Source organism: Pan troglodytes, chromosome 7 (assembly GCF_028858775.2).
Source record: "Pan troglodytes isolate AG18354 chromosome 7, NHGRI_mPanTro3-v2.0_pri, whole genome shotgun sequence".
Lineage (NCBI taxonomy): Eukaryota > Metazoa > Chordata > Mammalia > Primates > Hominidae > Pan > Pan troglodytes.
Window position 1 is genome coordinate 106,585,602 of NC_072405.2, and position 23,872 is coordinate 106,609,473.

General features: G+C 41.0%; 1 long non-coding RNA gene across 1 annotated transcript; it reads right to left on the reverse strand.

Annotated features, from left to right (window-relative positions):
- Positions 1-1,240: 1,240 nt before the first annotated feature.
- Positions 1,241-20,446, reverse strand: LOC104007692 (uncharacterized). The gene is made up of 3 exons (XR_010159637.1): positions 20,180-20,446; positions 19,771-19,848; positions 1,241-6,018 (listed from the first exon to the last, which is right to left on the reverse strand). It is a non-coding gene; the product is annotated as an uncharacterized LOC104007692 (long non-coding RNA).
- Between the last annotated feature and the right edge of the window lie 3,426 nt (positions 20,447-23,872).

The window sequence follows — 23,872 nt, forward strand, 5'->3', positions numbered from 1 at the left end:
GTGGTACAACAGTAACACTCCCAGTTCCTTGGGAAACAGACTCACAGGGCAAGATTTATGTGCAGAAAGTTTATGGGCAATTGCTCTAGGGATCAACAACAGTAGGGAACAAAGAAAATGGTGTAACTGCACCAGACCGGTCTGGTTCAAGTTTTATGTAACAAAGTTGTGAGTTATTTTTCAGTTGCCAGCAACCTCCAGATTGAAGGTCACATAACCTGAGCATGCCCAGATGAACCAAGGATTCAACCATGGGTGGAACCTAAGGTCTCCAACTGGGGAGCAGGGACTGAATGAAGAAACAGACCCTGAATGGCAAGATACAGAATCCAATCAGATGGAGCCCTGGTGTCACCTCATGGCAGGATCTAGTCAGATCATGCGTCCCTGGCAGCACTTCATTGGAAGACTCAATCAGATCATGGCTCATTACCATATGCCTATAAAGCCTGACCCAGTCCCCAGTTCAGGAAGACAGATTGGAGCATTTCCTCCTGTCTCCTTGACAATTAGCTAGAAATAAAGCCTTTCTTTTCTCAAAATCCAGTGCATGGTATTGGCTTTTATGTGCATTGGGAAATGAGCCGATTGATTGTTTGGTAACAATAGGAATGGCCAGAGAGAAGAATTGCACTGTGGTGTAGTCCCATCAAAGACTTCTGCCTATCCCACAGAGAATGCTGGGGCTAAGATGATCTGTGGGAGGCAGAATTCTAAGGCAGTCCCAAGAATTCTCACCCTCTGGTATACACACGTCACATAATTCCTGAACCTGTGAATATGGTGGAGTATCAGTGCCCATGGTTAGGTTACTAATCTGTTGACTTGTTAATCAAAAGGGAGATTATCCCAGTGGGACTTACCTAATCAGGCAACTTCATAAATGGGCCTGGGCCCTCCTAGAAAGTGAGACTCAAAGCATGAAAAGGGATATTGAAGAGCCACATGGCAAGAAGCAGCTGCTGGTCTCTGGAATGGTCTGTGGTGGACAGTGAGAAAATGGGGAATCCAGTCCTACAGCCACAAGGAACTGAATTCCACCAACAGCCTGATTAAGCATGAAAGAGGACCCCAAACCTCAGATGAGACGACAGCCCTGGCAGACACCTTGGTCTCAGACAGGTGGGACCTGAATAGAGGACCCAGTTATGCTGGGCCTGGGCCTCTGACTATGAGATAATACATGAGTGTGGTTTGTGCTTTATTTTTTAAATTCAACTTTTAATTTTGAGATCACTGTAGATGCACATGCAGTTGTAAGAAACAATACAGAGAAATCCAGTGTACCCTTTACCCATTTTTGACCAACGGCAACATCTTGAAAAACTATAGTATGATGTCAGACCAGGATATTAACAAGATACAGAACAATATCATCACCACAAATATCCCTGCTATTACCCTATTATAGCCACACCACCTTATCGACTGCATCTCCTCCTTCCAACACCCGTCTCAGCCCCTGGCAACCCCTCCTCCATTCTCCATGTCTATAATTTTGTCATTTCAAGAATGTTATATAAATGCTGTAATCAAGTATGTAACATTTTGGAATTGGCTTTTTTTACTCTGCATAATTCCCTGACGCTTCATCCAATTTTCTGTGCACATCAGAAGTTCGTTTCTTTTTATTGCTGATATTTTTTACCACATGGATGTACCATAGTGTGTTTAGCTATCACCTGTTGAAGGACATCTGGGTTGTTTACAGTTTTTGGGCTACTACCAGAAAAACAGCCATGAACACTTGTGTGATAAACACCTAGGAGTATTTATCCAGAGAAATGGAAACATGTTTACACAAAAATATAGGAGAGATACAGAAGAGATACAGTTATAGGAGAGATACAGTTTATCCACATTGACACTGGCATTTGGTGTTGTCACTATTTCTTATTTTAGCCATTCTGTTGCATAGTGATATTTCATTGTGATTTTAATTCACATTTCCTAATGACTAATGATGTTGAACATATTTTCAAATGCGTATTTGCCATCCATATATCCTCTTCAGTAAAGTGTTTCTTCATGTCGTTTTCACATTTTCTGATTGTATTGCTTTTGTTTTATTTTTTAGTGTTAGGTTTTGAGAGATCTTTATGTATCTAGCTACTAGCCCTTTGTCAGATATGTGGTTTGTAAATATTTTCTTGCTCTCTGAAGCTTGTCTTTTCACTCTTATAATGGGCCATTTTACACAGCAAGAGTTTTAAATTTTGATGAAATCTAACCATTAATATTTTCTTTTATGGGTCAGACTTTTGATGGCAAATCTAAGAACTTTTTGCCTAGCCCTAGATACCTATGATTTTCTCCTGTGTTTTGTTTTCTAAAAGTTTTATGGTTTTACATTTAAGCCTGTGATCTATTTTTGAGTTAATTCTTTAAATATATGAGATTTAAGTTGAGCTTCATTGAAAAGGCTATCCTTCCTCCACTGAATTGCTTTTGTACCTTTTGGTTGGGCATATTTTTGTGAGTCTGTTTCTAGGTTCTCTATTTGTTTCATTGATCTATGTGTCTATCACTCTGTAAATATGACAGCTCTATAATAAATCTTGAAATCAGGTAGATTGATTCCTCCCACTTTATTATTCTTTTACAAAGTTATTTTAGCTATTCTGGTTCCTTTGCATTTTCATATAAATTTTTAGAATAATCGTGTCTATATCTACAAAAATCTTGCTGGGATTCTGATAGGAATTGCATTGAACTTCTATGTAAATTGGCAAAGAATTGACTTCTTTATTATATTGAATCTTCTAATCCACAAACACACTATGTTTTTCCATTTATTTAGATCTTCTTTGGTTTATTTCATCAATGTTTTGTAGTTTTCTGCCACAAAACATGTACAATTGAAGTCCTGTACATGTTTTGTTAGATTTATACTTGGTTTTTTTTAGCAACTGTAAATGGCATTTATTTTTTATTTTGGTGTCTGTTATGGACACCATATACTACCTTCCCAGCTGGTAGTATTCCAGCATAGCTAGACTTCTCAGGACAGACTGATGGGGTGAGAGAGAATTAGGAGATCCCTCTTGTGGTGGTCTAAGGTCCATTTTCTAAGATTCCAAATTCCTGTATCAAGTACTATAACTTCCATCTGTTATGGATGCCAAAATAAAATTGACTTTTGTATGTTTGTATTACATCTTGCAACCTTGAGGAACTCACTTATGAGTTCTAGGAGGTTGTTGTTTTGCAGATTTCATGGAATTTTCTACCTAGACAATCATTTCATCTGCAGATAGGGACAGTTTTATTTTTTCCTTTCTCATCTGCATGCTTTTTTTTCTTTTTGTACCTTTTGAAATTGGCCAGAACTACCTGTACTATGTTGAATAAGAGTGGTGAGAGCAGACATTGTTGCCTTGTTCTTGATCTTATGGAGAAAGCATTCAGTCCTTCACCAATAAAAATAATATTAGCTAGAGCCTTTTGGTAGACACTCTTTATCAAGTTGAGGAAGTTTCCCTCTAATCCATTTTTTCTAAGAGTTTTTATCATGAATACATGTTAGATTTTTTAAAATGCTTTTTCTGTATCAGTTGACAAGACCACATGATTTTTCTCCTTCAGCCATTAATATGGAAGATTACATTGAATAATTTTCATATATTGAATCAGACCTTGCATTTCTGGAACAAACCTTCCTTGGGAGAGTGGAGAGGACCATTAGGGAGTGCTTTGCTGGGTTTTTAGCCACCTGGTACAGGATGGTGAGTTCAACCAGGAAAGGTAGGAAAAAATTTTCAGGGTGAGGTTACCAAGTACAAAAGCACTGACACATGAAACTGGCTTTCTTTTTCAATGCAAATATTTCAGGATGGCAGGAATGTTGAGCCCAAGAAGGAGAATGGCAGGATATAAGGCTAAGATATAGGTAAGGCAGAGCTCCAAGAGCTTGTATGCCATGCTCTGGACCTTGGCCTTTCACCTCAAGATGGTGGCAACCACTGTGAGGCTGGATGCAGAGAATGATCCAGTAAAGATTGCCTTTTAGAAACCCAGTGCAAAGGGTAGACTGGAGAACAAATCCTGGAGACGGGGACCCAACAGGGATACTATAGGAAGAGTTCAGGAAAGAAAAGATAGAGTCTTGAATTACTGAACTTGTTATCTTCCTTCTTCAAATGCTTCTTTTCTGAGCTACTGACTTTCCTCATTCACCCTTCTACCACTCCTACGGAAGGTCATCTTAGACTCTTCTTTTTCATTTCTTCTACATCCAATCAGTAGAGACTATGTCTTCATTCTCCCTGCCCCTTAGCTCTACTTGCTGCCATCAACTCAGAGAGCCTAAAGTATTCATACTCTCCTCACTAGCCTTTACTTCTGTGTTTCTTCCACCTCCAACCCATTCTCCATCTTTGCTCTTGCTTTCGTCTTTGAAATTCCCTGTTTCGTTTGTTTGTTTGTTTGTTTTGTTTTTTGGAGACAGTCTCACTCCATCGCCCAGGCTGGAGTGCAGTGACATGATCTCGGCTCACTGCAACTTCCGTCTCCCAGGTACAAGTGATTCCCATGTCTCAGCCACCCAAGTAGCTGGGATTACAGGCACATGCTACCAAGCTTGGCTAATTTTTTGTTGTTGTTGTTGTATTTTTAGTACAGACAGAGTTTCGCTATGTTGCCCAGGCTGGTCTCAAACTCCTGAGCCCAGACAATCTGCCCGCCTGGGTCTCCCAAAGTGCTAGGATTACAGGTGTGAGCCACTGCACCCAGCCGAAATTCCCTGTTTTAACCAAATCACTTCCATTTCTCTACAAAAGCTTCAGGAAGGGTCTGCTTGATCTGATACCAGTGAAACAGACTCCTGGCTGCTTGGGGGCAGGGACTGGGGTCTTAAAAGAATTGCTTTGAGAGGTCTTGGGAGAGATCTTGTGTGAATTGTCATGGGGTGCCCAGTGGAGAGGCAGCCATCTGCAGAGCTTTGTGCCTGAAGAAATACCTCCCCTTTAAACCCTGTTCATTTCTCCTGTGTCCATTCCCTCAAGTAGACTAGCCCAGGATGGGCACACAGAAGCACTCATATGTACTTGCTGAATTGAACTAATTTGAATATTATTGTTTCAGCCAGCTTATCACTTTATAATTTGTTTATAATCTAATCTGAATTTCTGGGACTTTTCTTCTTACTGAAAAGTCTGCTCCTACGTACTTCAGTGTTAGAAGAGCCTTCCCTCTTCATACTTTGCTATGCTCAGCCTTGCACTTATGGGAGGCAGGAGTTCTGGGTGTTCCTTGGCCACTCAGATCCCCTGGATACTGGGTCTGTGCACCAAGATGATCCCACCAGGCTCTCAGGGCACTTCTTAGTCTGGATTGTGACAGCCTTGGGGTCATGAATTAAACTGCCTTTGTTATTTTTTTGGTGGGGGATGGGGAGGGGCAGGCATAACACTCCCATCTGCCCATCCAGGGACAGAACAATATTTATTTAGTAAATGATTGTTAATATTTGGTTAGATGTGAAATCCTGAGGAAGTAATTTCAAGAACACAAACCAACACCCAGCCCTCAGGTTCCCTGAATCTAGTCGGTCACCACCCCCAGCCCTCACAACGTATCAGAATGCCAAAGACTGAATTCCTTACCTTCCTTCATTCTCTTCCTCTCAGATCTGCTCCCTAAGCCCTCTTTAAGCCCCTTTATGTCACTACACAGCCTGGGCATCCACTCCAAGTACTATCTCTACCCGACTCCTCCCTCTTCTTTCTTCCAGTCCTAGGTTGTTTGTTCACACCTGTCATATCTCCATTTATAACAGCTATTAGGGAATTCCTCTCCAACCCCAGCCCTGTCTGCCTTTGAGGACTATCTGCTCATCTCTCCACCATGACCTCTGGCCTTGGGTCCTCCTGCCTCATGTGTCGGAACAATGGTGGTGGTATCAACAGTAAGAACTGCTTTGAAGAGAGTCTTCAAGGTGGCTTTGGAGTGTTGTGAGGATGTGCTGGATGCTTGGTCAAAGGAGAAGAGAACTTCAAAATGGAGACTGCTAGGAATCACCTGTGGACGGGAACAGAAAAACACAATAGCAGCAGATCACAGATTGCTCTTTGCCAAGGTTTTAGCTTCCATGACCTACTATAAAGAAATCAAACCCTATAAAAAAATCAAACTCCAAGGTTGGCAGTGGAAGAAAAGAGCCTTTATGTGAATAAGTTACCTGGATCTCAGGGACCCGACTCTTGGGGGAGTAGCTACCTCTTTAATCTTCCTGCCCAAGCCCTGCCCATAATTCTTCTCTCTGTGCCCAGTCCATCCAGTGAAATCAAGTTGGAGAACAGATACCACTTAACTAGAACACTGGGCTCCCCTGCTGTGTCACCCCAGCATTTCTGTCCACGTTTTGCCACTCAAAGCCCTTACCACCAAGATTAAAAACAGCTGTAATTGGTTTGTCATCCTCAGATTGTATCCGTGTCATTCATCCTCATATTCTAGATCATAGCTCAGTAACTGCCACAGGATAGATGCCCAATAATTGTTTGTTGAATGAATGAATAGATCAACTTTGCTTAAGACTCCAGGATATCAGCAAAGAAAGAAGACCCAAAGAGCTACTTGTAAGTAATCTGGCTTCCAAAATGTAAAGTACTCATCTTGAGCTTGGGTTCCTCTCCAGGGCCTCCCTACCTACCTCCCGGCATATCTCCACATCAATCCCTTTCCAGCTGGTAGTATTCCAGCATAGCTAGACTTCTCAAGACAGATTGATGGGGTGAGAGAAAATTAAGAGATCCTTCTCATGGTGGTCTAAAGTCCATTCTCCAAGATTCCAAATTCCTGTATCAAATACTATAACTTCCTTGGGTGATAAATTCTGGGAATGTCTACCTCATTGTGGGCTTACTCTAGGTCAGAAAGGAAAACAGCTTTCATTTCCTTTGCCAACTTTCATCAGTTTCTCCCTGAAATATTCTATTGAGAATTAGCCAGAAAGAGTAGGTGATCAATTAACACAGTCTGCTATGGATATGGGAGGGAGAAAAGATAGCATTTATGGAGTGTATTTCCTGTGGTCTCAGCAGAACAATCTGTCTTTATACAACAAAAGCGGTCAATATCCACACTTAGAGAGATTATTTCATACTTATCATTTAAGGTTTCAGATGTCTTTTGACAGTCTCCATGCCTTCTACTCTGCTACAGAGACTTGAAGAGGGGGAAATTTTAATAATTTGTATCAGCTTCTGAGGTGATTTCTTTTTTTCTAAATACAACTGAAGCTGAAGGAAACAATTACAACAGGATGGTATTACTTAAGCCCAATTCAACCATTATTATTTTTTAAATTTTATAATTTTATTATGAGCCTTCAATGGAATGCTGTGCTCTTTGTTAAGCATCATCCCCAAGCTTGGCAATGGTGCATGGATAAACCAGGAATAGCCCGGAAGCTCCCTCTCTGCCCTGTGCCACCTGGGTCTAAGACACATCTTCCAATAGGCCCCCAGCGGGGTCAGGCTCAGCATCTCCACCAGGACTGTTTCTATTAGAGCTCTTGGTGGGAAACCAAGAAGGGGCAGCTGACCACCGGTTTACTTCCTTTTCAAGAAATTCCTGAGACCACCACTAGGGCAGTGGCTGATGCCAGCTGGGGAAGGCCTGAGTGAGTTTCAGCTGGTGCTGTGTTTGAACCAACATAGGAGTGCTCAGCACCAGGAGACAGAGGGCAATCTGACCCACTTTTCCTCACCAGTGCTGACCCTGGCTGCAGATTGGGAGGGGAAACACCAAATGCCACAAGGAGCTGAAACAAAAGGTGGGGGGATGGCAGGGCAGAGTGGAGGGAGAGAATTATTGACAGGAATAAGATGGGAAAGGTGGCGGAGACAGCATTTGGGTGTTGAAATTACCCTGTGAATTTTTTCTGGTACTTTCCCGTAACTCTGAGACTGAACGTGTGCATGTGACATGTCTAAAACTGTGACTTGTTTAAAGCAATTGTTTGAAAACTGTCAGAACCAGGAGCTGATAGAGATAGGCTTCTAACTTAAATATCTAAAGGGAGGATTTCTTCCTAACTTCAAGAATGTGACCAGCTCATCAAAAGCAAGCAAGCAAGCATCAATGCATCACTTTGCTCAGCGTGTCTCAGTTCAGCTTCCTACGCTATCTTCAGCTGTTTCTCAGATTTAAGAGTACTTAGTCTTTCTCAGGAGACAGCATATCTTATTTGCAGGTAAAGGACAACACCCTGTTTGATAGTAAAAGATTGAATATCTAGAAAGTGTTTATTTTCCTACTGTTTAAAAATTGTTTTTCCAGAAGATAAACAGATACAAATATCCATGGATGATTTGAGAAGTGCATAGGTGATAAATGCGGAAGAGAAAACCCATTCTGCCTCCTCAGTCATCCACCGATGTCTGAGAAAGAATAATATTACTTTTTTCCCTCTCTCTTGACCTTCCTGTGCAATAAATACTGATGACAATAGCAGCATATAATATTTACGGTGGCCATGTAATTTACTCTCCAGACTGGGACTCTTTGGAGAGTGAAAGGGAGTGCTAATAATCATTACTCCAGGACAGTAGACTTAAATGCAGGATGGTAGACTTAAATGGAGACATATGGTCATCCTAATAATGGTGGAAATTTACCATGGATTCTGGAGTCATGCCCAGATTTCAATCCCAGCTTCCCACATACTTACCCACCATGTAATTACAGACATGTTACTTCACCTCCAAGACCTCCATTTCATTCACTATAAAGATGTGTGGTCTGTCCTTCAAGTTTATAATATCTTGCAATACTGTTATGAGGATTAAATGAGATAGTTATGTAAAATCACCTAGCATAGCGCAAGGCTGGCATTCCAAATATATTCATATTCTTTGCTTTATAGCAATATGCCAGGATTAGTGAATCAGTTTGTTTATCCATTTCTTCAAGTACCCAAGAGTGAATTGGACAAGGATTTATTAAGACCAGTGGTTCTCAGTGGAAGCAGTACGACTCCATGGGGATGCTTTGGAAAATTGTGGAGGTGTATGTGGTTGTCACAGTGACTTGTGTATGTGGGGAGGGTACTACTGGAATTTAGCAAGAGGGTGCTGGGGTTGCTAGACATCCTGCAATATCCAGAAAAGTTCTGCACAACGAAGGATTCTCCCTCATCCCTCAGGGCCTACTAGTGCTCCATTTGATGTTCCTGGAGGCAAAAAAAAAAAAAAAAAAATCTTTATAATTATCTGAGCCTAGAGCCCAATTTGATTTTACACATAAATACAAAGCATTTGTTGCAGAGTTCTAATATGCACCAGATTTTCCCATAATGTGTCAGCTGTATAAATTAAAGAAAGACTGTGCTTTGTTCAGAATTTTACTAAGCGTTGTTCACTATTTCAGGAACTCTCATTACTAGTAAAAAAAAAAAAAAAAAAGAAAAGAAAAGAAATACCACTGTTGGATAGTAATAGTAAAATAGGGAAGGATATGTTAGTCATTAATACAACACGCCACTCTTAAACTGCACTTAAGGCCTTCACATTCACATCATTCTCTTATGAGTGAAAGCATTTGACTCATGTCTTCTAGTGTGACTATCCTAAGGGTATACATAATGAAAATCATATTATTTTATTGTAAATTATTTTATTTCTCTTTTATAACAAGGCATTATATTTGTGGCAGAAACTGCTAGATGCCCACCAAAATCCATGTTCCACTCTCTCTCCTGGTTCCCCAGCTAGACTCTATTTCCCATCTACCCTTGCAGGCAGGTGTGGTCATGTGCTTGAGTCCTAGCCAATGGCCCCTGAGCAGAAGTGGCACATGCCACTTCCAGGCCTGGCCCATGGAAACCTCCCAGGTGCACGCCTCCATGTCTGTTTCAACTCCCTGCCCATTATTTATCTGCTCAGTCCTATCGTGAGAGCTAGAAATAAACATTTATTGCATTTAAGCTATTAAATATATTAGGGTGCATTTGTTTTAGCAATAAGGGGAACCCAACTAATACAATATGGGCTTTTAAAAAACTTATTTGTGAATTTCATTTTAAGATAGTAAAAAGGACATTATAAATTATTAGCTATAAAAGGGGTGTTAGGTCTGATAGTGTTGAGAACTGCTGGCCTAGACTATGGAAGGTGCTGTAAGGACTACACAGAAAAAAATGTGTGTTCTGTCCTTCAAGTTTATAATATCACATGCACAACTACACAGGCGCACACACATGCAGAGTTCATTAGTTCAAGGCTGTGTATGATAAGAAACAAGTGAGTTGTGTAGACTGGATGGACTCCAAACTTTTCATTTTGCAACCCCATTAGTTAAAAACATGTTGTGCAAGCACTTTCAATATATATTTCATAGAACTCAAGACACTATCAGTTGTGCATTACATCATCACATTATACAGCATGAAGAAAGAAAAATATCCCTGCCAATCAAATTGTGACATAGGCTTTCGTAGGTATTGATTGTAAAATGTATTCCAATATGAGAGATGTTAAAATGTGAAACAATGTGTGTCTCAGAACTGATAAAAAAAATCATATGTTTCTAAATGAATATATTATGTCCTCTTAAAAGCATACACAAAAATGGGAGTTTGAAAAGGTTGAAATTTTATAAGCAAAAGTTCAATACCTTCCTGTTGCACCCCAAAGGATCAGTGCAGACACCCCACCCTGGAGGCCACAGGCATAGACGGAGGTCCTGTGTGGGCCCAGAAAAGTGAGGGGGCTCTTAGCTGAGTCTGTGTGGCTCTGGGGAAGTGGACAGGCATTGCAGAAGAATCCAGTATTCCAGAATTATCCAGCTTCTGGAATACCAGAAGAATCCACCTCCAGCTTTCACACTATATTTCTTTAGTGCCTTCCTCTCAGCAACCTGTCCTCTCACAAGAAAAATATGTTGGTTACCTCTGTTGGGGGTAATTGCATTTTAATTGGAGTCTTCAGTCCTTTAACTGAAAGGGATTAATCTTCAAAGGAGAAATTGTGACCGTCAGTAGGGGAGCTATCTTGAGCCAGGTTCTCGTGACTTCTGTTAGAGCCACCACACGTCTGACTTGTAAGATCAGCCTTAAGTGGCACCTACCCAAAGCTTGTGTTGCTCTTTGTCTATGCTGACATTAAATACAGTGCCCAGCTGTCATCTGCTTACCCAGTTCAAGTTAGCTCCATTTACATGCCGCTATTTCCCTAAGTTGTTTATCTTTCTCCCAGAGAGTAGCTTCCTCGCCTGGCTACCCTACTTCTGTCATTCGCCCTAACACTGAGGCTGAGAACCACAGTCACTTCTGGCCCCTTGGCTTCACTGTCCCCTAACATCACTCAGATGCTTTCCCTGTTTCTGTGTTTGGGCACTTCTTCTGAAACGCTTGTCCACTTCCCCAGAGCCACACAGACTCAGCTAAGAGCCCCTCACTCTTCTGGGCCCACACAGGACCTCTGTCTATGCCAGTGGCCTCCAGAGTGGGGTGTCTGTAGTGATCCTTTCGGGTGCAACAGGAAGGTATTAAACTTTTGCTTATAAAACTTCAACCTTTTAAAACTCCCATTTTTGTGTATGCTTTTAAGAGGGCATAATATATTCATTTAGAAGCATATGATCATTTTTTATCAGTTCTGAGACACACATTGTTTCACATTTTAACATCTCTCATATTGAGATGCATTTTACAATCAATACCTACAGAAAGGCTATGTCACAATTTGGCAGGGATATTTTTCTTTCTTCATGCTGTATAACGTAATGATGTAATGCACAATTGATAGTGTCTTGAGTTCTATGAAATATATATTGAAAGTGCTTGCACAACATGTTTTTAACTAACAGGGTTGCAAAATGAAAAGTTTGGAGTCCATCCAGTCTACACAACTCACTTGTTTCTTACCACACACAGCCTTGAATTAATGAACTCTGCGTGCATGTGCCTGTGTAGTTGTGCATGTGATTTTATAGACTAGAAGGACAGACCATGCATTATTCTTTTGTCTAGTCCTTACAGCACCTTCTGTAGTGCTGTAAGGACTGTAAGCACCTTCCATAGCACCTTCCATCTGGGAACCCCAAGAGGAGAAAAGACTGGGCAAACAGGAGAGGTAGGCAGGCACTGGGATTGCTAAAGTGGCTTTTAGGTTCAAAACCTGCATAAAGAGTCTTGAATTGAATTATCCACTGAATTCTCTCCCTCCTCTCTCTTTCCATCTCTCTATTTCCTTCTCTCTCTCACACACACACACTCTCTCTCCTTCTCTCTCTCTCTCTAAAAATATCTATATACATACACACACATATGTGAGTGTAGGTGTATGTTTTCTCACAAGGTGATTTTTAGCAAGAGAAAAATTGTAAAAAACTCAGAAATAACCATTTTTAGTATTTCCTAAGATTAAAAGTAAGGAAAGAAATCTAAGGGGAAAAGACCAAAAGATCTGAATAGATAATTTTAAAAATCTGTAAAAAAGGGAAAACATCACCAAAATTTAGATTAAAAGGCAAACTGAAAAAAAGTTTGCAGCGAATGCAAAAAAGAGCTTCTATCTTTTCTTTATAAAGAGCTGAAGTAACTCAATAACAAAAATGCAAAGAACTCTAAACGCAAACATGCAAGGATATTTACAGACAATTCATAAAAGAGGCACCATAACTAGTCAATGATCATAAAGCCCATGGGGAAAGGGGCCATGTGTATGTGTCCACCATTAGAGACCTAATACCTGGGTCAGTGCCTGGTTCACCTGTTAAGTAAATACAGTCATGCGCCACCTAACAATGGAAATGCTTTCCTTGGGCAATTTTGTCATTGTGTGAATATCATAGGGTGTGCATATACAAACCTAGATGGTATTGCTTACTCCACTCCTAGGCTCTATGGTATGGTTTTATCACTCTTAGGCCACAAACTGTACAGCATGTTACTCTACTGAATACTGTAGGCAATTATGACACAATGGTAAGTATTTGTGTATCTGAACATATTCAAACAGAAAACAGTAAAAATACAATATAAAATGTTAAGAATGGCACACCCTGTCCTGTTTAGGTCACTTACCATAAATGGAGCTTGCAGGACTGGAAGTTACTCTGGGTGAGTCAATGAGTGAGTGGTGATTGAATGTGAAAGCTTAGGACACAACTGTACACCTTATAAACACTGTACATGTAGATGGCACTACATTTATAAAAAATATTTTTCTTTCTTCAATACTGAATTAACTTTAGCTTACTGTAACATTTTTACTTTATAAACCTCTTAAATTTTTTAATGTTTTGATTATTTTGTAGATATTTGGCTTAAACACACATTGTACAGCTGTACAAAAATAATTCTTTTTTTTTTTTTTTTGAGATGGAGTCTCGCTCTGTGGTCCAGGCTAGAGTCCAGTGGCGCGAGCTCCACTCACTGCAAGCTCCACCTCCCTGGTTCACGTCATTCTCCTGCCTCAGCCTCCCAAGTAGCTGGGACTACAGGTGCCCGCCACTAAGCCCGGCTAATTTTTTGTATTTTTAGTAGAGACGGGGTTTCACCGTGTTAGCCAGAATGGTCTCGATCTCCTAAAGTCGTGATCCACCTCACTCGGCCTCCCAAAGTGCTGGGATTACAGGCGTGAGCCACCGCGCCTGGCCCCAAAATATTTCTTTTTAATATCCTTATTCTATAAGCTTTTTCTACTTTCACAGTTTTTTATTTTTCACTTTTTAAACATTTTTGTTAAAAACTAAGGCACAATCACACATATTAGCCTAGGCCTACACAATGTCAGGATCATCAGTATCACTGTCTTCTACCTCTCCAGTTTGTCCCACTGGAAGGACTGAAGGGGTAATAACACACATGGAGCTGTCATCTATGAAAACAATGCCTTCTTCTGGAGCACCTCCTGAAGGACCTGCCTGGGGCTGTTCTTGAGGAGGTGTCACTCTTTTCAGAAAAGAAAAGAATGCTTGGTTTATTTCTTTTTCTTCATCATAGATGTGCTTGTAAAGTAGATAATGCATCATGAACACGTCTCTCTACTAATGAAAACCTTTCAGTGTTAGGGTCCATGGTTTCAAACTTTCTGAGTTGTTGAGGTCTACAAAGGCTTCTGCCAAACCCTTGACAGTGAATTTGCTCAGGGTTTTTTCTTTTTCTTCTGCAGTTTCCTTTTCTCTTGACTCTTCTTTAAGCTCTGAGTTTCTGTTCCAGCTCTCACAACTCTGTCAGTTCCTCAGGACTCACATCTAGAGGCTCCTCAATGTCATCCTAATCCACACTGAGGTTAAAGTTGTTTGTTCCCTTATAATCATGTGGGACCACCACCACATATCCAATTCATCATTGCCACATAGCTGTATTTGTTGAATGATTGATTCAATGAATGAATGAATGAATGAATGAATGAATTTAAAAAGTTGACCTTGAGGTAATCAAAGGGATAAATATTAAATATTTTTGCCCATCACTGTAGCAAAGCTTTTTTTTAAAGGAGTAATATGCAATGAGTATAGTAAATGCATGTAGTGAAAAGGACTTTCTCATGCAAATTGATGGGCATGTGAATTGTGAAAAGCAATTGGTCAACAACATGAACTGTGATGTGATAGAAACTTTAACTGCTTACCTCCTTCTGGTGCATGGGTGGACCACGCTTTCTCACCCAATCCCACTGCCTTGAAGGCAGACAGGGTTGTGTAACAAGTTCCGCCTACGGGGTATGAGTGAGTATTTAGGAACCTTCCTGTGAAGATGTAATTGGAGAGGAGGCTTGGTTGAGACGGTGGAACCAAAGCACTGAAAAGTCTGGACTGCTAAGGACAGCAGCTTCAGAGAGTAACCTGAGCCCAAAAATGAATTCCCAGAACTAAGAAGTAAATTTTTATTTTTCTTAGGTCATTGAGATAATACTGCTGCTTGTTACCACAGCACACCTGGCTCATTCTGATTAACATACTTATTTAATTCTTTTAATGTCTATCAATTGAGTTATGCACCTATTATAAAACAGATCCAGAAATTCCATTTATAAGGAATAAGAGAATACTCCTAAATATGGAAAAATATATTTATACATGAAGATGATCTTTGTAAGGTTATTTTAAAACCAGCATTCCTGTAATAGAACAGTTAGCTGCTAAAGAAAAACATACCACATGTGCTTAGTAGATATTTATAAAGAAGATGTAATAACGTGGGAAAATGTTTATGACTGCCATCCTCACAGACTTTCTATTCATATAGAAAAAGATTGAAGAAAAATCACCAAAAATGTTAAAAATTTGTTTTGTTGGGTAGTGCAAATATAAGCAATTTCTTCTTCTTTCTACAGCTTACAGTTTTCCAAATATTTTAAAATAAATGTATATCAATTTTTATAAAGAAAAACAATGCTGCTCTTTCAATTACTCAAGTTTTAAAATTAATAACAAATAGGTTATTTTATTATCTCATTGGTAAGATTGTTCTTAATCCTGGAAACAGATTTTTCCCTAGTTGCTCCGAAATCCAGGTGGTGGACAATCTTTACATTTTACATTTTTTGCGGCTTTTGTTTATATACATGCAGAAAAGGCAAATTTTAAGAAAAGATGTTTGTGAGTTCATCTCATTTAAAAGCACAATAGGCGGCCTATTGATTTTTAAAATAGAGAGGCTCTGACCTTGACCAAGGCCTTCCCGCTCTTTGGAGCCCATTGTCCTTCTCTGATCCATGAGAGATTGAGTCTGGTGATCCCTAAGGCCCTCTTCCAGATCTTCTACTCTGTAATTCCATGTTCAAATGGAGTAAGATGTTCACACTTTGGTATGTCAGAAGTGTAATTCAACCAGGCATTGGAAAACATTTATCTAATTAATCTTTGTGAACAGGTATCTATGGAAACAACTTACATTTGTATTTAAGGGAGGTAATCATTTATAAATTTATCCTTATACAATCATCACAAAGGTAAGTTGTGCCCAGGATAGCTTCTTGCAGTATGTACAACAGGACACAGTTTTACACCAGTTTTAGTAGAATCAAGTAGAAATCACTCTGACAAACTGAGATATCACCAGAGTTTCAGAAACTGGAGAGTCTAGGTTGAAAATATATCATAGGGATCGTGAGAGTCACAGTGCTCAGTAGACACAGTTTTAGAAAAGTTGAGAAAAAGACACTGGAATGATGGAAGACCCAAGTAATAATGGAAAGCAGAAGAAAATGGATTAGATACAGAGAGCACCATTTTTCATTCAACCTGGGTCAGTTTTACCCAATAATTCTGGAATGACCACCTTGTTACCTAACTAGCTGCTCTTCTCTCTGGGCCTGAGCTTCTACACATAGAAAATTAGGGCCCTTGACCAGATAGCATCTAAAATCCCTGCAAGCTCTAATAATATGATTGAGCTAGTGTTTGTTTTTGCTATCATTTGATGTCCTTCAGCACTGATTTATAAGAACAAAATACAAAACTCAGGTTATATGCAAGGAGACACTTCCATGTCTTGATAATGTCTGATAAGCAGAACTGGTGTCTTCCAGCTCACAGTTCTTTACTTCTCTCTAGCTTTGCTCTTCAGACCTCTCTGGCTGCGTGCCACAGAAGCTCAGCATGACCTGGCTCAAATCAAAAGGAGAAGCCTTGGTTCATATAACGAAGTCTCTGGAAGGGCATAGGTTCAGGTGGCCAAAAGACAATGGATGCAGGGTCTCGAACACTGTCAGGACTCTCCATGTTCTTTGGGTTTCAAGGTTCAAATCAGTTTCATCATGTTAGTGGAGTCATGGATATGGGCAGCTCTGGGCTCTCATTCCTGGGGAAGTTAGCATTCTTCCTTAAGCTCATCTTTGATAATTCACAGGTAAGGACACTGGTGGCACAGCTTAGGTCACAATCCCAACACCTGAGTCAATTATTATGCTCAGAGGTGAGAGATATGATGATTTGCCAACCTGGTCACATGTCCAGTCTTTTTAATCAAGAGGATTTGGGTCATAATGGAATTAATAGAGACGTCCATACTGAGAGGGAAACAGAATAGCAGCTGTATTTGTTTTCTATTGCTGTGTCTCAAATTGCCACAAACTTAGAGGCTTAAAACAATGCTCACCTATTAGTTCACAGTGCCATAGGTCAGAAGGCTGTGCACAGCGTGGCTGTGTTCTCTACTTAGGATCTCACAAGGCTAAAAGTGTTGGCAAGGTTTTCTTTTTTCTCATTAAGAGCTCAGGGTCATCTTCCAAGCTCATGTGGTCATGGCAGCATTCACTTCCTTGAGGTTATAGGACTGAGGCCCTCATTTCTTTGTTGGCTATCAGCTAGGAGCTGCTCTCAGCTCCTAAAGGCCCTTCATATTCCTCTTCAAATCCAGCTTTGGAGAATCCCCCACCCTGGCTCCAGTGTCAAATTTATTTCACACTTCGAATCTTTGAATCTCTTTCACCAGCAAGAGCCCAGTCCTTTTTAAGGGCTTGGCTGATTAGATCAGCACCTGCCGCTCCCCAGATAATCTTCCCACCTTAAGGTCAGTTGATTTGGCACCTTAACTACTTCCGCAAAATCTCTTCTTGGTACCTAGCTTAGAGTTTGATTAAATAACTGGGAGAATGTGTACACCAGGGAAGAGGAGAGTAGGAATACTGGAGATCATCTTAGAATTCTGCCTAACTTGCCATATGAACTTAGGAAGTTTGAATTTGAGTTTAGTCCGAAGACTAAATCTACCTAAATCTTGAGCAACTAATTCACTTATTAAACAGGTTGCTTGACTCATGTAATCAATATAATTTAATCAAATAAAATTTAAAAAGTCATATGATTTTCTTCACTTTAGGAAGATAGAATATGAATTTAAAATAGAGCTCACTTAGGTAAAAGCATGTTTTAAGCACTTTCTCCATGGTCCTTTCAGATGAAGAGCTGTTTGATTCCATAAACTCAATTAGGCCCTTCTGTTATACATCCTCATGGAACTCTGTTCTATGACTTTCGAGACACTCCTAATTACTTACTCAACACTATTACCACTATCCTGTATCCTGACAATGCAGAATCTGCATTTCCTTCTTCCATGCAGCATGCCTGGTACATGGCATAGTGGCTGGCACATACAATAAATATTCACAGAATAAAAGAGGACAAATGCCAGGCCATGCTTTCATCGTTTGTGTACTCCCTGTGCTTGGGGCAGTACCAGCACATAGTAGATGTTCAGTTGAAGTGGAAGGAAGTCACGAAAGGAGGGAAGAAGAGAGGAAGGCAGAACATAGTGCTAGGTCCCTTTAAAAGAAAGCAGCTAACTCTGCTTCCTGCTGTGTTGACTTGATTGACCTGTACAAACACTTCTTAGCATTTTACTTCCAAGAACAATCGTATAAGGTGATTTAATTATTTCCCAATGGTTGCTGGGACTCTTGAAGCCCATGCAGGACAATGGGCAAAAGGGTCCCCACACCAAAATTGGCATTGGGTATACCCAGAGGGTGTTTATCTGGCTGGGCTCCATGCCACTGGTCGCCCAAGGCTGTTCTCTTTGTTTGTTTTATCTCAAACACAGTCATATGCCCACTTCAGGTCTCTGTACAGGCAAAATGTGTCTGGAGTCAATTACTTAGCAAAGCAAATACACTCATCCCCAGGCCTGTACTAGACTTTAACTGCAGACAGGCCGAACTCACAGAACCTGTACTGCTTATACAAAAGGAGACCTCTTATTACGTCCAGGGGGAAGTCAATATCACTTATAATATGTTAACTATCTCACTGACCCTGGAGATGATCTGGCTATGGAGAAGGGCTCAAGCAATCAAATATCTCTGAAAACAGACACATAATCTGGGTCCAAAATCTCAGTAATAATGTACAAACAGACCATCTTCTTGGAAGGAAATTTGGGAAATACCTTCCAGGGATGTTGTCCATGACATAGTGTTGGTCTTCCCTGCCAGCCCCTCCCCAACTTCCTCCTTCCCCTACCCTGGCCTCACCCACAACTACAACTCTCATTTCTCTTTTAACCTGTAAGTGGAAGTCTGATGATGATCGCACACACGTCCTCCTTCCTAAGTGCTGCATTATGTCCTGCCTCTTTTTTTTGCTCTGATGCATCACTAGTTGCAGGACGAAGCTATTCACAGACCCTGGATCAAGTCCATGGGGAGAGACCATTGGGAAGAACATGATTTTTAAAGCTAGTTTTACCTCAACACTGCTCAATCCCAGACCACTCTTCCCCAGTCACTTGCTTATTGCTATGGGCTGAATGTTTATGTCCTCTGAAAATTCATATGTTGAGGCCCTGACTCCCAATGTAATAGTATCTAGAGGTAAAGCCTTCGGGAGTATTAGGTTTAGATGAGGTCGTGAGGGTGAGAATTCTCATGAGAGAAACAGTGCCCTTATAAGAAGAGGAAAATAGGCCAGGCACGGTGGCTCACGCCTGTAATCCTAGCACTTTGGGAAGCCAAGGTGGGTGGATCACCCTAGGTCAGGAGTTTGAGACCAGCCTGGCCAGCATGGTGAAACCCCGTCTCTAATAAAAATACAAAAATTAGCTGGGCTTGGTGGCAGGTGCCTGTAATCCCAGGCTACTTGGGAGGCTGAGGCAGGAGACTCACTTGAACCGGGAGGCAGAGGTTACAGTGAGCCAAGATCACGCCACCGCACTCCAGCCTGGGCAACAGAGTGAGACTCCGTCTCGAAAAAATAAGTAAATAAAAAATAAAAAGAGGAAAATAGATTCTCTCTCTCTCTCTCTCTCATCAGTGCACTCACCCAGGAAAAAACCACATGAGGAAACAGCAAGACAGCAAGACAGTGACCACTTACATGTACAAACCAGGAAGAGGGTCCTCACCAGGAAACGAATCCACTGTCACCTTGACCCTGGACTTCCGGCCTCCAGAACTGTGAGAAATAAATAGTTTTTTAAGCCACCCAGTCTATAGTATTTTGTTACAGCAGCCTGAGCCGACTAAGACACTTATTGCAATTAATTATTTGTATGATGACAGACTTCTTCCTTTCTATTACAGCTGTCTAAGAATTCATCTTCTTTGGTTTCACCCCTCATGGTGCCTAACTACAGGTACTTATGTGTATAAATGGTTGTTAAATGTTTCTCAAATCTCCGCTTTTGTCCTAAGGAGTTTGGACTTGATCACTTATGCAGTAGGAGCTGCTGGGGGTTTCTGAATGCAAAGTGGTATTAGCTGTGGTTCTCAAGCAAATGACTTACCTTTGGAGCCTCAGGTTTCTGGTAAGAGAAATTAGGTTGCACAAGGGCAGAAAGATGAGAAAGTTTTTTGAACAGCGTAACTTCATTGCGTAAATGTAAAATATCCTTAAGAGCTCACATTTGCCCCTTGCATTCCTCGAAAGGGCAGAGCATCTGCTAAAAGACCAATCTGTGAAGCACTAACTTGACTTCTGCTTATTTAAGCTGGACTAACCTTGTGACTAATTCTATCTCTGTGCTGTGGCTGCCTAAGCAGGGAAAATGTCCAAATGTGAAGGGGTTGAAATCCGTTATTATGGGGAAAATATCCCAGCATGCCTTTCAACTTTACTTTTGGCAAAAGTGAAGAAGATTCCTTTCTAAATAGCAAAAATTCACTTTGCTGTACAAGAACTACTGAGGGGGATAAACCCTTGACTTTAAACTTGTCAAATATGTTTCGCAGCTAACAAAGGCTAAACACACACACAGACACGTACACAGACACACACACACATAGTCATGCCTATTGCTGCCATTTTATCCTTAGAATAACTTAATTATAAAGACCACAATACACTAAACACTTCCTACAAAATGTCCTAGCCAGGGACTATGTGATAAAGATTTCCATATATGGGCGTGTGACTAAGGACTGAGAGAAAATATGGCAGAGACTGCTGGCTACAAATCTTGGATAATTCCCTGAGAAGGAAAAGGAAAAAAAAAGAAGCATAACAAACCTGCCGCATGCAGGAAATGCCTGGCTAACATAACGGCCGAGCATATTCGTGTGGGAAAATGCACAGGCTCACAAGCAACAGCTTTCAGGGGAAAGATGTCTTCAAAATACTCTCTCCCCATTTTTACGCTTTCCGATTCCTAAGAGCTTCTGCGGGGACTTCTGAAAACGACCTTGGCACTTTAGGCCAGGACTTTTTGAACAGCCTTTTTCAAGGGCTTAGCTCCATGTTCTTTGCAAACTGCTAAATCCTTCAACCTCTAAATTTTGTTTCAAAGTCATAAATTTCTCTCCAGGCTTCTTGGTTTTCAGAAACCAGCACAGCATGTTTCATTTGTGAACAACTGGAAGAAAGCAATTTTACTGCCAAACTTAAAAAAAAAAAACGGCAAGTTTCATTGGCTTTTAATTCTATATAAAGGTACGCCCTGCCTGCCAGATGTGGGTAAGTGCAATAGAATTAAAGTTATTTAATCCTCAGCATTGCATAGGTTTTCTAGTCTAAAAATATCTCACCAGGCTAAAACGCTGGTCTGTATGAACATAATATAAATTAGAAGAGCTGAATGTAATAGTCCTTGGTTAGCTCAGAAATTCAGCAGCCCAAGCACATTTGGGGTGTTATCTACTTGCAAGTCTACTGGTCCTTACTCCAAGTTCCTTTCTGCTATCTGCAGCCCCTACACACAGTCAGGGACATTGATGTTGTGGGGTCAGGTGGGCCACCTAGATTACAGGACAGTCCTGCCTTTACATAGGTGTGTGTTTTGGGGCAAGTCACTCACCTTCACTGAGCCTCGGGTCCTCCCCTGAAAGGTAAGGATAACAGGAAGCCTCTCCCAAAGATGGGTCAAGATGAAATAAGATGACAAGTGTAAACATTTATCACCATGTCTGGCACTTCTTAAGCTCTCACTAAATAACAGCCTGTCCTTATTAGGTTCATCCGTCTCTGCTTGAGCACTACTGTAGAGGACAAATTGATCAGTGGGCACCACTGAGCTTTTGGTATTTCTGATACAAACCAATTCTGTAAGGCTCATTACATTTAATATGTTAAAGCCAAAATGGATTTCTTCTGAGTAACTTAATATGTACATTCTGAAGAACTTTGAAATCACCCACAGAGTCTCAGTAATTGGCTACATGTTATTTTTAATATATCAATTGATAGTCTGCAACAATCCTCCTTGAAAAGTCCTAGGTTGAGTGTCAGAATCTCCCCCAGAGTAGGATGTCCCTGGAAGCAGCTCGTGGTTTTGTGTGTGTGTGTGTGTGTGTGTGTGTGAGAGAGACATGAAGTTTTCAGACTAATGCTGCTCTACTACGGCACTTCCTCTTTATAGTGACTGAATGATATGGTTTGGCTATGTCCCCATCCAAATCTCAGCTTGAAATGTAATAATCCCCACGTGTCAAGAATGGGGCCAGCTGGAGATAATTGAATCATGGGGTGATTTTGCTCATACTGTTCTCCTGGTAATGAATAAGTCTCATGAGATCTGATGGTTTCATAAATGGGAGTTCCCCTGAACAAGCCCTCTTGCCTGCCACCATGTAAGATGTGACTTTGCTTCTCCTTTGCCTTCCACCATGATTGTGAGGCCTCCCCAGTCACATAGAACTGTGAGTCCATTAAACCTCTTTTTAAGATAATACCCAGTCTCAGGTATGTTTTTATTAGCAGTGTGAGAACAGACTAATACACTGAGTTCAAATGCTCTGTTACTTAGGTACTTGCCTTTCTGTGCCTCAATTTCCCATCTGTAAAATGACTCTGAGCAACAGAATACCTACTTCCTGATGGCATTAGGAAGGGAGAGCTGTTTATGCTATGCCTAAAAGCAGTATGGCATAGTCGAGGAAACAAGAGCTTTGGACTGGGCAGGGGCCTGGCTTCAAATCTCAGTCCATCCTTTTTCCAGCCGTGGCCATGGCCATGGACTTTATGTCTTTTGGCCTATTTTCTCATTTGTAACAGAGTAGCAGACCCCGATGTTGCTTACGCCATATCTGTTCCTCATTCATCTTTACCAATAAAACTCTGATTTCGTTTGGAGCTTAACTGTGCCCAGATAAAAATATTCATCTTACCATCGCCCATTTGATATAGTTCTGGCCAATGACACATGAGTAGAAATCACTAGGTACAGTGGATGGGAAGCTTGTTTCTTGAAAGAGCAGGCCCGGCTGGCATGAACTTCTCCTTTTGCCTTTTTTCCTTCTTCTCCTTCCCCAGGAACCCGGACATGATGCCTGGAGGGGAGTCAGCCATCCCATAATCATGAGGTGGAAAATATGAAGAGGAAGGCCTACACACTAAGGATAGTAGAGCAGAAAGATGGGAAAGGCCCGGTCCCTGATGGCTCCCAGAGCTCCTGGGAAAGCCTGGGCAGCCTGCCTCCAGACTTCTTATTTTTAGAGACGAGTCTTTGTTGTCAGTCTCTCTGTTACTTGCAGTGAAACTCGTTCAGAACAAACACATGTGGGAACTAAAATGGTACTTACTTCCTAGGGTCCTCGTGAGAGTCAGGGAAAGTTAGGTATGTGAAGCATGTACCACAATTCCCAACACACAGTTGACTTCCAATAAATGTGTATTCCCTTCCTCCCTTCCCCATCTTCACATTAGGGATTCTCCCTGCTACCGGTAAATATCAAGGGTGTTGAGGGCCAGTTCAGATATCTTCCTTTTAATGCATGTTAATCTCTAAGTGTGGATTGCCAAACTAGAAGTGACCCCACCATCTGATATGACTTCCCAAAGCAAATACGTATATAGACTGTTCTTCTTAGAGCAGAGTTGCAGGAGAAAGGGAGCTAATGGCCACGTGGGGCTCTGCACTAGTACAAAGCATTTCAAGTTTTATGATAAATTCTGAGCCCCACATTTCAGGACAGACCCCCCTACTTAGAGAAGATGCCAAATGTGTGTGATGCTATCTGAAAACCTCTGTCATATTAGCTACTTT